The following is a 14,949-nucleotide window of genomic DNA, read 5'->3' as shown; positions in this document are numbered from 1 at the left end:
TTGTTTTGTTTTTTTGAGACAGGGCCTCACTATGTAGTTGAGACTGACCTGGAACTCACTATGCAGCTCAGGCTGATCTCAAACTCACAGCGATCCTCCTGCCTCAGCCTCCTGAGTGCTGGGATTACAGGTGTGCGCCACCACACCCGGCAAAAACTCAAATTTAAAAGGAAACAAAACTCTGACTTTAAAATCTGAGGAGTATAATTGATGAAAATAAAAATAAAATAAAGCTTGTATGAAACCATGTTTCTAAGGAAACTAAAAATGGGGTTGATGCTTTAGGCATCAAAATAATTGCTTCCGAACTGGTCTGCCATGGCTTTGACTACAGGAGCACAAAAATATAGCCTTCTGTTGGCTCTGCTCATTAGTCCGAATTCACCACAATGATACTGAGAAACTTTCTGAAAAGAATGAAATAGTGTCTTCAAGTTGAGAATAATGAGGGACAATATTCATTTACAGGATCTTGAGTTCCTAATGAAGCTCCTGTAGATGTAGAATTAGGGCACGGAGGTAGACTTCTCCAGAGATCTTTAACAGAAGAGGAGAGTTAGAAACTTCTCCTGACTCCTGAACATGTGATAGGCTCGAGGGTTGACATCTTGTTGAAAAGCAGAAAGGAAGAGAAATAGCTGTTCTCTTTATATGATGAAAAAAGCAATAAACCATAGTGTTTGCATGTGTTGGTGTTTCATTTCAGAGGCTTCTTAGTGAGTTTAACATGCTTTTATGTGACAGCGGGTAGCAAGCATTCAAAAGTCCATAATGTTTCATATTTTGAGTAGCTGCTTCATGAATTCATTTTGGATTTATTCCATAAGGGATTTAACACCTTGCATTTGTGAAATGTTAACTTGTCTCAGGCTTTAGTCAGTTGAAGAATTCAAAGGAAGAGTAGTTTTGCTTCCTATATAATACTAGACATCTGCTTGGCAAGTGGAATTTTTATTCCCATCATATCAAATGTATTACAGTTGTATATTTTGGTTTTAAAAAACTTTTTCCTGAAAGAAATGGGGCCAGGTGAACTACAGAGTTTTAGCATTATAATCTCAACTGACTTGAATTTATTAAGCAATTGAAGATCTAAAGAACAATATAAGCTGTGATACAAATGTCTAAGTTGCTTTTATTTCATTTTTGTTTGCTGAGTTGAATATGGAAGTTGATGCATTTATTATAAATACCCACAAATCATTATATGATTTGATAGACAAAATCATGCAAATAAAATTGCATAAGAAGACTGCCAGGAAGCTCCTCATTAATCTGTTAAGTAAAGTCTGCATGACTCAGGCCCAGGCCTTAATGCCACGACTATTAATTTCTGCTGTATGTCAAAGTATCTTCACTTTTTTGTGGTCAGCTGGACAGAACTAGGGCGCGATCAGAGTAGAGATTTTCCCTCAGCACTGGCTTTCTCTCTGTCAATTCATTACGTGTCTCTTATACCTTATGGGCCTATTGAATAACTAATATCAAGGGACTATGGTAGAACAACTTGCTCAAGTGGCTTAGCATTTTAAAGAGTTTTTCTTCAAATGCAACCAAGATCCTTTAAACATAATTCTGTTACATAGATTGAATTGTATATCCTATGAGAACAAGAACTGTCATGTACAAGATCCCAATAATGAATGTAACTGTACTGTACACCTAGGATGTACCAATAAACTCAATAAAAAGAAAAAATAAACTCATTGGCTGATGCCCCCAAAATCTGATGAACTGAATAGGAAAACATAAAAATATTCATACCATAAATGTGAGTTTGAAAACTACTAAACTATGTCAGAGTACTTGAGAGTTGAGACCTAATAAACTGCTAACGAATAAATTTTTCACAGTGTGACAATCTACATACATTTTGATCTCCTTTTTTTTGTGTTTCTCTTCTTCCAAGCTTTATGACTTAGGTAAATTCCACTAAAACCCTTTAACATCATTCTCAATCTGTCAATCCTCTAAAACACTGCATAGAATGCACTGTGAAGACTGCTAGACTTATGATTCACTTCAGGCTTGTCCTCTTCAGAGTTCTTGTTCTATCCAATGAATGAAGACAAATTACACATACTTTAAAAGCTTTCTTTTTAAATTATTGTGTTCTCTAAATTTGGGAGAAAAAAACATGTGCTGAGATTCATTTCCAGAGCCTGTCTCATGCCTGCTATGGTGGTGTCATGATCGTTGCAGGCAGGCTACACTCCAACTGCAAAGGATTGATCCTTGTTAGAGTACTCCGACAATGATGGAATGGGAAAATGACAGTAATCACTATCCACTGTGACCTGGCTTAGTTTTCTCTACAGTGTTTACCCCTTTGTCTTCAGACCACACGTGGAGAAAGATGGCCCAGACTATGTGCTAACAGGACCACGTGCTAATACAGAAAAATTAAGAGTTCTTTGGTTTGATTCCTCTCCTCTCTTTCCTCCTTTTTCCCCATGAAATTCTATCAATCTTTCTGCCTTTTAAAAAATTTGCCTTAATTTCTTCTTTCTTTTTTGCCTAACTTCCACCATCAGCTGTCATTTATGCTCTGCCAGTGATTCTGCATGAACTCCCTGCAAGGTCTTTGGGATGGGCAAGAGGAAGGTGAAGGGCTCCCTGGTCTACTATCAGAGTATAGAGTATGTAGAACGTCAATGTGTTATGGGCAGACTACAAAGACAAATCAAATTATTCACAAGAAGACAGCTACCCTCTCTCTAGCTTCTCTTCTGCTGTGTTATCTTAAAACAGTATCTCCTTTTTCATATTAAAATACTATAAAATTCCCCATTATCATTAGCAATTATATGTCAGACACAGATGAGGATAGAGCAAAGCATAAAAGATAACTCTCAATTTCTTATGCAATATTTTAGTTAAACTTTATAACTAATCATTAATGTAATTAATTTCTTTGTACATGAATCCCGTGTTGCTGACTACTAAAATTTCTACTAATTATACTTTATAATGTTTCTGTATATCAATCTGTTTCAATACTTCTTTCAAAGCAATTTTCTAAAATAAAAAATCAATCAGACATATTCCTCCTTTGTTTTCTAAAATGTAGGCAATAATGATAGCCCAACCTGTTTTTACTATTTTGTGTTCACTAGTGTTATTTATAATTTCCAATTTTGTATGAGAACATGAGACAAGATTTGACTCTACTTTTGTGCTCAGGTTACCATTTATTCTAGGTGTACCCCTAAATTCTTATGCTCTCATATGTGGGGCTTTTGGAAGATGATGGAACTATAGGGGCATAATATTCATGAGTGGATTAATTCACTGATGTGCTTATATCGAAATGTGATTTGGAAGATGAAGCCCGCTTAGAGTTAAGGCGGTCCCTGGAGGCAAGGCCCGGAAGGATAGATCTCCTTCCCTCCTCCCTTGTTCCTTCTTTCTGCCATGTCAAAGCAAGCCTCCTCTTCTATGCCCCTCTGCCATACTGTCCTGCCTTTGAGCCAGCTAACTGTAGGCTAAAAGCTCTACAAATTGTGAGCCAATATAAACCTCTCCTCCTTTAAATTGTAGGTGTCAGGTATTGTGTCTCTGCAAAAGGAAAGTAACTAAGACAACCCATAATTATTTTAATAATCCAATTCAACTGTTACATTATTTTACCATTCTATTTTTTAACAAATGAAACACTGAACATTCTTGATGACTCTAATGTATACATGCCACTTCCAATTATGTAAGATTATTTTCTTCCTCATTCAAATTATTTACATACATTTTGATCCTCATTTACACTTTCAGTTTCTCATACCAAAGAAACTATTTGGTATTTACACACGTATGTCATATTTATTTCACTTTAGAGCATGAACTCAATGTGCATAAGGAGGAGTGGAGGGGTTCAAGGGAGGGCAGGGGAATGGGAAAAAATAAGAACCAAGACATATCATGTAAAGGTACAAATTCTCAATGATGCATGCCATCATATTGTATACCTAAAATGTACCAATAAACATAATGAATTTAAAAATTATGTAAAATTCTTGAGAGAATAATTATTGGATTTTTTAACAGAAACCAGTCACTACAAAACCAAAGATAATGAGCAGAGAGTATCTCCAAATTAAATGTAAAAAACATAGGATATGTCATGCTCTTTCCATAAACAAATATACATGTTAATAAAGTAGCTTACTGAAGGAGGTGGTGGAAGAAGTCAGAAAAGAGAAGCAGAAGAAGAGAATGAGGGTCAAAAATATAGGCTAAATAGTGAAAAGGAAGAATGAGCTGTACTTTGGAAGGACTGCAGGAAGAGGGTAAAAGGGAAAGAGGGATGGAAGAAGTGAGGAATACGGAAGGAGGAAGGGAGCCAGGCAGAGCAGTTCTTTTCTCCCTGGGAACCAATTAGGGCTCCCCCTCCACTTAGCCCACACTAACTGTCCCTCCAGCCTCTTCTGCACACCTCTTGAGCCTCCCACTCCAGCCAACTGACTGTGCTCAGTCCTTTGCTCTTCCATGACTTTATGCACGCAGTTTCTTTGGATTGCCTTTCCCCAGACATAATGGACTGTCAGTATTTCTTCTCCCTGAGCATTGGTGTTAAATTTTATATTCATGTTTATGCCAAATAGTTCTTAGAATAAATGTTGTTACAGAGCAATATCATTATATTCACCTACCACCAAGATCAAGAACAAAAGTCTGCTTTACTATGTACCTAAAGTCAAAACAAAATAGAAACTGAAAAATAATTGGAAGAGCATAGAGGAGGGATCATCTGCTCCACCTTCAGCAGAGTGTGCTCCCTCCAGCTCCTCAAACTGGAATACTTTCCTATTTTTTTCTCACTCTTCTATGTTAAAGGCTACCCTAGACTTTTCCAGCTCAAGTTAAAGTTCCTCATCATTTTCTTTTACTTTCTAATTAATGATTTTTCCCATAATTTTATGCTTTAGTTTTTAATACCGTTACTACTAGAAGCAAGGACCCATGCTATCTTGTAACACATTGCGGTACCCAATAGCAGGCTCATCTAGCCTGTTGTAGGATTCACCAAGATCTTGTGCCTGACAGAGTGTTCTCAATATTGGACCCTGGATGGGACAAGCAGAGTCCCTCATGACCGAAACCATGAACCAAGACAATCACTTCATACCTAAAGCCATGAGGATTCCAGAGCTACAAAACTAGGACTGAGCTAATGACTAGACCATCAGCTAATCTTTAAAGTCACCTTCCTGCCTTTGAACTGAGGCGAGAGGGCAGGCTGAACCCCTTCATCATAGTGTGGCCCCTCCAGATGGTCAAATTGGAGTCCTTTGCTGTTTTTCTTACTTTCTTTTTTAAGGTATTGCTTGATCTCATCAGCTTTCCAAGCTAAATTGTTGTACCATTTTCTTTTACTTCTAAATAAAGCTTTTGAGAGAGTGAGAGAGGAAAACAAGAGAGAAAAAAGGAAGGAGAGAGAGGGAGGAAAATAAAATATGGAAGGAAAGAAAGAGGAAGGAAGGAAGGAAGGAAGGAAGGAAGGAAGGAAGGAAGGAAGGAAGGAAGGAAGGAAGGCGGAAAAGAGAAAGGGGAAGATGGGAAGAAGAAACTACAAGAAATGAGAGATGTGGTGAATCTTAACAGGAAGAAGGTGAGAGCTCATGAAGTCCTCAAGAGAGCAAAGCCTGGTAGTTGACCCAATGGGAATGTGGCCAGTGAGGAAGCATAATCAGGCCAAGTTGTCCATCTTACTGTAGATGCACCACTCAAAAATACTTTACTATCATGGCCCAGTAATTTTGTTTATATTCATGAAATTTGGAACAGTGTTAACTAAAAAAATTAGGAAAAATGATACATTGAGCTTTCATACCACAACGTCATTTAACATTTAATTAAAAGTATCATTTTATTCAAATTGCTCAGCAACCCAAAAATCTTCTCCTTATGTATAGTTCCCAATGTATGTTGAAGTATGGGAAGAAAATATTTGGCCACCAAGGAAGAAGCCTTCACAGTTGTGCTACTGTTATATGTCACTGATGTCTTGAATACATCATAATATAATATCTTAATTAAGAGTCCATAGCTAAGGTACACATCCATTCCATCTTAAAGTTGACTTTAAACTATAGCAAACTGCTAAACTGACCTAAGTGAGCTGTCTTAGGACACAGCTGAGGCACTTTACCTGGCGGCATCATTCTTTTGTGCCATGTTTGGTGCTTTCATTGTTATTTTTTTTAATTTATAACTACAAAAGTTAGTATGCATACCTTAAGGTGAATTAGTGACTGTGACTGTTGCACTACCGATGAATTCAGACCAGGTAAACACACCGAGTCAGAAACACCTCGAATCACATGGTCACATAAGAGATGAAGCAAAAATGTTTCGAAAGATCTGATAGAATATTAGGGTGAGAAGAAGCATGTGGGGAGATTAGTGTACCCTGATTTAATTGATGGTCCTAGATGCGGACTACAAAGTGCAAAATGAAAATGCAGAAACTGATGTGGAATAGTTTCAAAATAATGCTTGGAGATGACCTTTATCCTAGATAATAAATATGAATTGCTTTCCAGATTTTCCCTGATGTCTTTTCTCTTCTTATTTTCTTCCTCATTTACCATTTATTTTACCTTCTCATAAGCAAATATTCTGTCTTTTGCTTTTAAACTCCTTCAGGGGCACTTGAGAATTCTAATATAGTGCTACAAAGTAACACATCTACTTAGAATTACTGAAACACTTGAAAATCAAGTATGTTTAAAATATAACTAATTCCCTTATGTGTTTCTACCACTGTCAATGGCCTTTGGACTTGTCCTGCATGATTTTGATCAGTTGATTACTTTCTTTCTATTAGTTCAAAGTAGAAGTAGGTTGTTTGTCTTTCTTCCTACCTATCTGTTTAGTATCCTTCTCTTATCCATTCCTCCTGTTCCTACTTCAGCATAAGCTTTCAGAATTTAGTTTTTTAATTTTTTTTTCCTCATTGAGTTTATTGGTACATATTAGGTATACAGAACAGTTACATTCATCATTGGGATCATGTACCTTTACATGACAGATCTGGGTTCTCATTTTTTCCCCTTGTCCCTGCCCTCCCTTCACCCCTCCTCCCCTCCCCATTTACAAATATTTTATTTGCATTTTTTCATTTTCTCCTATTTGTTTCCTTTCCCTTATTACCTTTCCCCTACCTTTCCCACTTTCCCTACACCTTTAGCCCTTTTCTTCCTATTGCACATTATCAATTATATTATTTGGATCTTCTATACTATTATAGTTTATTCACATCAAAGAAACTATTCGGTATTTATACATGTGTGACTTATCTATTTCACTTAGGAGTCTATCCTCGATATGTATCCATTTTCCTATGAATGAATCTAATCAGAATTTCTTATCTGAAGTGTTCAAATGCAAAGTTGATTGAGGCCATCAGTTCAAGGAGACTCACATTAATATAAGATGTAAAAAATATCAATGATTCAAAGAAGGAATGATAAAAATTGTTCTCTGGTTTTATTCACTTAACACATCCATTTACTTAATAAATGCATCCAAGTGCCTACTCTAAACAGATGTGGTGCTGGTGAATGGGAATGCACCGGACTGGTCCTTTCTTTTCCTCTCATCGGATAGCTTGAATCTTACTTAAGAAGGATGTATGATTAAAAAACAAAAAAGTCTTTCACGGTGGCATTATGACTTAATTCTAGCACTTGAGAGGCTAAGGCAAGATTTCCTTGAGTTTGAGGCCAAACTGGTCTCCGTAGTGAGTTCAAAGCCAGCCTGAACTAAAAAGCAAAGCCCTGTTTAAAAACAAAACAAAACAAAAATGCTTGTGAATTGTAACAATGGCTAATAAGAAAAAAAAAATGTCAGCATATTTGAAACCTGGCTGAGGACAAAAGTAATAACAAATGACAATTATTCTCTCATTGACCAAACTCTACACAGGATTTTTCTGGATTCCTTCAACTACACCAGAGTTTTGGACTTCTATAGTCATTGGTGCATTGTCCAGTATTAGCAAGAATCTTCTTAAGTCAATTAAGCCAGAAGCTCTCATCCTCAATATCTAATTTTTTTATGTCTGAATGGGTTCTTTCGGCTTCACTTTTATCCCCTGAATATATCTGAACATTCTAGCTTGCCTTTAGCAAGAATTCTGCTTGTTGTGTTAAACAAGGATCCTCCTTTTCCATGATATTTTTTCCTAGAAATTTTCTAACCACTGACTTTCACTCTGCTCTTTGGCTATAAATTCTGATTTGCCTATTCCATACTCGGAGTGGAGCCCAATCTCTCTCCTCTACTGCAAAATCCCATTGCAGTGGCTCCTGTGCTTATCATAACAGTCCACCCATTGGATTAAACCTTTACTAGTTTAAGGCCCAGAGTAATTTTTTTCTTTAAGACAAAAATAGCCTTCATAAACAATTTTGAGACATATTTGAATTAGGCACTCTGCTGCTTCATTAGCAGTGTCTCCCAACTACTCAATTGCTTAAAAATCATACTCCCATCACGTATGGAAGCAACTCAGTATGCTCATGCTTTCTTTTTCAAAGCCTCTTATTATGTTCCCTAGCACTGTACATCACTTCCTTATATACTTTTACTCTATCATAGTCTATTTCTTGCGGACTTTTGACTTTCAAAAAATAAACCTAAATTAATTTAGTACTGAAGAGAGTTTAATGTAAGTGACTTAATTTCATGATCATATTATAAATGTTACAGTCAAAGATGTCCTTAGGCATATGTGAGAATAAAAAATTAATTGTTTTCTGATTCACATCTATTCTCATAAAACTTTTGACCAACCTTTATTCTAATTTCACAGAATAGCCTATTTGAGAACTAGCACTTTTGATTATTAAACAATATCTTAAAAACAAAGCCATGGGTTTAGAAGAAGTTGCTTTAAAAACCAGAGATAAATTTTAATTGTCTACTGTGTATAAAAGTCAGGAAACAATTAATTATGCACTTAAAAAGTCAAGTCTATTCTGACTGTTTAAATACAATCTATTTCTGAGGCTCAGTGTAGGCTTAAATTCAAATGAATGATACTGCAGTTTCAATTATCTAAAAGATATAAACATTTCCAAAATGTAACATAGAAGAGTTTTAAAAATCTACTTTCATCGTAACTTTTTCTAAATGTCAAAGGAAAAGGTAATATTTGACCAATGAAGTTCAAGGGCCAAATTTATGTTAGGATGACAGGTTGATAGAAGTTTACATCAAACTCTTTAATGTCTAAGTGGCTCTTTAACACTCAGAGATTTAAGTGCTGTATTTAGAAAAAGAAAGGAAAAAACTTTGAAAGGTGTTAACTTCATCTTGTACCATAAAAGAAGAGATGTTTAATTAAGCCAGTGGTAGTTCTTGGGTGGTTTTCAGTTTAGTTTTATACTTCTGACATGAAAGGGAACATACAAAATTATGTACAAAGTACCTTTTAGAAACTTTGGAAAGGTCAAGGAGAAAATAGCTGGATTTCAAAAGCTGAACTTTTCAAGGTTTTTCTCTGATTTTTCTAAAACAAGATAGCCTCCTCCTCCTCTTAATAGTTCTTCAAGGCCCTTTTGGTAGCCAAAATCTTTGTTCTTTTTTTTTAAGCATCTTTGTAACAGAAGAACTAAAAATTAATTATGGCTATGGAACTTTTACACAGAAGAGTTTAAAAAGCACAGACGTAAAGAAGGGGAAAGATGAGGGCCCATTTATCTTATATTGACAGGACTAGCTTCAAAAGATGACCTTGAATTATAATCATCCTAATGAGCTCAAAATATTTCACTTTAACAAGTGAAACTATAATCAAATCAGTTTCTGAAAGCTCTGCTAATGAGCATTTCCTTTGATGAAAACATGGTTAACTGTCTTAGTCTGCAGGAGGTGCACTACAGTAAGGGGCCAGCTCCTGACAACTCATTAGCTGACCTGGGGAGAGAGTCATTTGAATGCTTTTGATAAAAATTTCAAGGCTTTTTTTTTTTAACTTAAATTACAATTTATGCACTTTAATAAATAGTGTAATTTTTCTAAGTTGGGAGAAACTAGTGAGAAAACTTCAAAGCTGTGAAACAAAGTTTGTTTACTACATTTGGTCTGTTGGATTGTCAGAACAAGAAAGGCAAAATATGTTTAATAAGCAACTGTTAACTAAGGGCCAATCCCTACATTGTATTCTTATAGCCGGTATTTTTATGAGTTAATAGGATGTTAAATGAACTTTGCAAACTGCATTTCATGAGATTTAGGGCTGCAAATTAGAAGCCACTATTATTTACTATTAATGTGAAGAAATTCTTCCAATATTACTTTCTTCATAAAAAAAAATTAATACAGCAAAATAAACTTGAAAGCCAAAGTAATTTACTTTTATTTTCATTAATCCTCAAAAATCTGTCTCCATTAGAATTATTTTAACTACCATTCTGCTCTATTTATCATCAAAAAACAATCTGTGTGTGTGTGTGTGTGTGTGTGTGTGTGTGTGTGTGCGCGCGCGCACGCATCTGCGTGCGCAGAGCAGAGCAGACTTGCTGGCAAAGAAGAATGTAAAACAGAACAGCTTTGCTGCTTTAAGTACCACAGGAAAACAAATCATAGTTGCTTCAAAAGGCCCATTCCTTGTCTCCTCCCTCCCACAAGCTTTTCTTTGTGTTTTTGAGAAGTGCTCTACTTTCTTTGTATTTGTCATATTTTCTCCCTGTGTTCTGCACGGCAAACCACTGAGAGGTTTGTGTCATAGGCACAAAATACACTGTTCTCAACTTGTCAAGTGTTTAACCCCCTCCCAGGGGTTGGGATGAGAAAAAAATATGTTTCCAGTATTTTGCAAGACAAGCTATTGTCCACAGATTGAACATCAACATTTATTTATGTATGTATTTATTTATTTAGCAGATCCTCAGGGTTTGCACATGCTAGGCAAGTACTATGCCACTGAGCTATACTCTCAGCCAGAAGGTTTTATTTTACTTCTCAAAATTAATCTTTCCCTTTCTGCTAGTAGCATTAATAAGACTCCCAGACAGAAAATAGAAAAAAAATTATTTTACCTCAGTGTATATGTGTGCATGTAAAATATATATAGTAGATTCTTGTTATGTGTAGATTTATAAATCCACCATGAACATTTAATTAGCAAACATTCAGTACTGATTTACTACTAGAAAAACTGTAGGGTTAGGTTCTTGCAAAGTTTTGGTCACAATGCTTGTGTTAGCTGACAGCTTAGTATATAACTGAGTATTATGTGATTTTTTTAAAGAACATCTCATGTAATATACATTTTATCTTAACAGTGAGCTAATGACCATGTTTTAAAAAATTCTTAGGCCTGCTAAAATGATAAAGAAAACTTTATTCAAGATATTGCATAAGAGTACTGTAATGGAGGAGAGAAAGATCTCAACAAGAACAAGTGAAACTTCCAGCCAATGAACAGAAAAGGTGAAGACCTCAGTGGACATTGTTTAGAAAATAACTAAGAACGCAATGAAGGAAAAAAACACAATGAGGCCCAACACAGCAAATCAAATAGGCAAGGTAAGAAACTAAAAGGAGAAGGCAAAAAAAACATGACAATAATAAGTCAGTACATTTCAGTTATAATCATCAATATCAATGGCCTCAACTCACCAATCAAGAGAAATAGACTGGCAGAATGGATTAAGAAGCAAAATCCAATAACATCTTGTATACAAAACACACCTAGTGCAAAAAGAAGCCCATAGACTGAAAGTGAAAGGACGGGAAATGTCTGCGTGTAACAGGAGCCCAGAAAAAAGCAGGGGTAACAATCTTATTCACAGACAAAGTAAATTTCAAACCTAAGCTGATTAAAAGAGACAAAGAAGGCCACTACATCCTTGTGAAGGGAACAATTAAAGAAGAAGAGATAACAAATAATTCATTTTCAATCTATTGAGTATGTTAGAAAGCACTTATGATCTTTTTCTCTTTTCTTTTTTCTTTTTCTTTCCCTGGTGCTGGGGATTAAACTCAGCATATTGCTCTAGCTAGGTAGGTGCAGCACTACTGAGCTAAGTCTCAGGCTTTACATTTCATATTTTTAAAATGTATCAACACATTAATCTTTGTCTTTATATGTTGATCTACCAAATTGATGAGTTATTTTGGTTCTCATTTTCTTTGCTTTTTATTTGAGGATTTATGAAATCTGTGTATATGAGTAGTATGAAAAGTATTAAGGTCCATCCATCATTCTCCTCTTGCATCTCTGCCTTCTGCAAACTTCCTTTTCTGTCACTACAGCTTTGGTTGGAAATTTGTTAAGACAAATTTTGTTATGTTATCAATATATCTTTGTACCTATTTTCTACTGATAATGAATATTAATTTTTAAGTAAATTTTATCATAACTATACTTTAATAAATGGATAATAAATCATTAACATCATTCAGTATCTGGTACATATTACAAATTCTCCTACTGCCTCAAAGATTATATTTGTTTTTCTCAAATCCCACAAATCACAAACATTCTACACATCACTGCACTGTTTTATTTTACCAAAGTATATATTGTATTGTAGAAAATATGCATTGTGTATATGTGTGTGGGGTATGTTTTTACACATATGTGTGCACTATTAAATGAGAAACATGGTCATGAATGTGGTAGGATTTTGCACATTTGGCATATCGATAGTTTCTTTGGCAACCTTATGATTTCTCTTAATTAGATGCTTGATTTAATTAATAGTAATTTGTTTGAGAAGAATATTACATTTGTATTGGTATTAAAGTCTATCATTATGCTTATAAAATATAATAAAATAAGTATGGGATATAATAAAAAGAAACAGAAAAATCAGATCTTAAAAATGTGAACTCTTTTAGTTGTTTTTGGAATTTAAATATAAGTATATTTCTTTTCTGTGGGAAGTTCTGTTAGAAAATGTAAGTGATACAATCAACAAGCATATGATATTTCAAATTAATTATATATAACTTTGTTTTATTTGTAAATACACTATTTCAGAAATATTATATGGAAAGAAAATGAGAAAGAACATATAATGTTTGAAGATCATATCAAACTAATAATGTATTTGGATTATCAGTCTGTGTTGCATGACTTTTTGTTTATTTCATATCCTTTTTTGCTGTCATTATGTATATTTAAAATTTTTATTTAGTATCTTCATTTCTTGTTGTCATGTATGTTTGCAATCTTTAATAAAAAAATAAAATAACTAAGAACAGACCTAGAGAGCAGAAGGATTCTTGCCACACTGGATTCACAGTGTCACTGGAGAGATTTGAGGAGTTTCTTGGCTCTTGGCACAGAAAAGAACTTCAGAGTATATCAGCGAGAGGTACAGAAAAGTTTTATTTGGCAGAATTAAAGAAACACACATATTGAAGATATACTCCTAAGTGAAATAAATAAGTCACACATGTGTAAATACTGAATAGTTTCCCTGGTGTGAATAATCTGCAACAATGCATAAGATTCTAATAAGATTACTGACATTTGGAAATGGGAAGAAAGGAGTTAAAGCTGTAGGGAAGGTGGGATGGGTAGGGGAAGAGTAAAAAGGGAAAAGAAAAAAATGTGAGAGAATGAAAAGATGAAAATAAAGTGTTTGTAGATGGGGAGGGGAGGAGGGGGTGAAGGGAGGGCAGAGGTAATGAGAATCAAGACTTGCCATGTAGAGGTACAAGATCCCAACAATGAATGTAACTGTACTGTATCCCTAAAATGTACCAATAAATTCAATTAAAACTGAAAAAGAAAAAGAAAAAAAAAAAGAAACTCACAGAGAAAACAGAGTGTGGGCCCTCCAGTGACAGAGGCATATTGTTTCTGGACCTGTGAATAATTATGTGCTTTTTGGGGTGGGAAACTGTGGAACTTGTGAATCTATAGGAGGCGGGGTAAATTTATAATTGAAAAATAGCCTATTTATAGGTACAAGTCCTAATGGCATGGCTTAATCTGTAACATTTTTTGAAGATGGGTGACCTAAGATGTTTCATCTAAAACAACCTCTAAATCCCTTTTCTAAAAATGAATTTATTGGTACATTCTGGGTAGACAGTACAGTTACATTCATTACTGGGATCTTGTACCTTTACATGACAGGTCTTGGTTCTCATTTTTCCCCTTGTCCCCACCCTCCCTTCACCCCCTCTTCCCCTCCCCACCTACAATGACTTTGATTCCATTTTTACATTTTCTCATATTTTTTTGCCTTTCCCTTATTCCCCTTCCCCTACCTTTCTCACTGTTCCTACATCTATAGTCCTTTTCTTCCTGTTTCACATTGCTAATTAGCCTGTTGGGATCCTTTTAATCCATTTCTCTGTGTTAAGGTGATGTTCCTGTCCTTTACCTTATCCACTAGATTAATTTATGGACTTACAGTACCTTGAAGGAATTGGGGTGTGATAATGAACTGAAAGAAGATAACAGGAAACAAGTCTAGGATAAAGAAATGGAGTACAGATTCGGATAGTTTGAGGTAGGACATATACAACATAGTTGGGAGGTGAGGAACTTGATCAGATATCAAAGGCAGGGGGATTCTTCTTAAAATGACTTAATGGAAGTCTTTTCTAGGACTGGTTTGAGTAGAACAAAGACAAGACAGAATTCAGATTGAAGTCAGTCTTACCAGCATGACAAAGCAACAGCACTCGAACCCCCTACTGAATGAGGCTCGCCTAATGCCTCTATAAGTGTTCCTACGTAGGAACACTGGATAGACAGCTCCTCCCCACTGTGCCTGGTGCCATTTTAAGGAGCAAAATCACCAACAAAGACACAAAAATGTGAGAAATGCTGCACAATAGACCCATCATGAAAAGGAGACTCATTTATATTGTGTCAGCCAGGACAAGAAAGCAGAATTTTGTACCTCAGCTGATAAATTATTCTTTTGGTGATATATGTCACTGCTTTGCACAAAATATGCATAAATAACCATGAAAGCA

Source organism: Fukomys damarensis, unplaced genomic scaffold (genome assembly GCF_012274545.1).
Source record: "Fukomys damarensis isolate Sample0158 unplaced genomic scaffold, DMR_v1.0_HiC HiC_scaffold_14, whole genome shotgun sequence".
Taxonomy (NCBI): domain Eukaryota; kingdom Metazoa; phylum Chordata; class Mammalia; order Rodentia; family Bathyergidae; genus Fukomys; species Fukomys damarensis.
Note: the sequence above shows the minus strand (reverse complement) of the source record.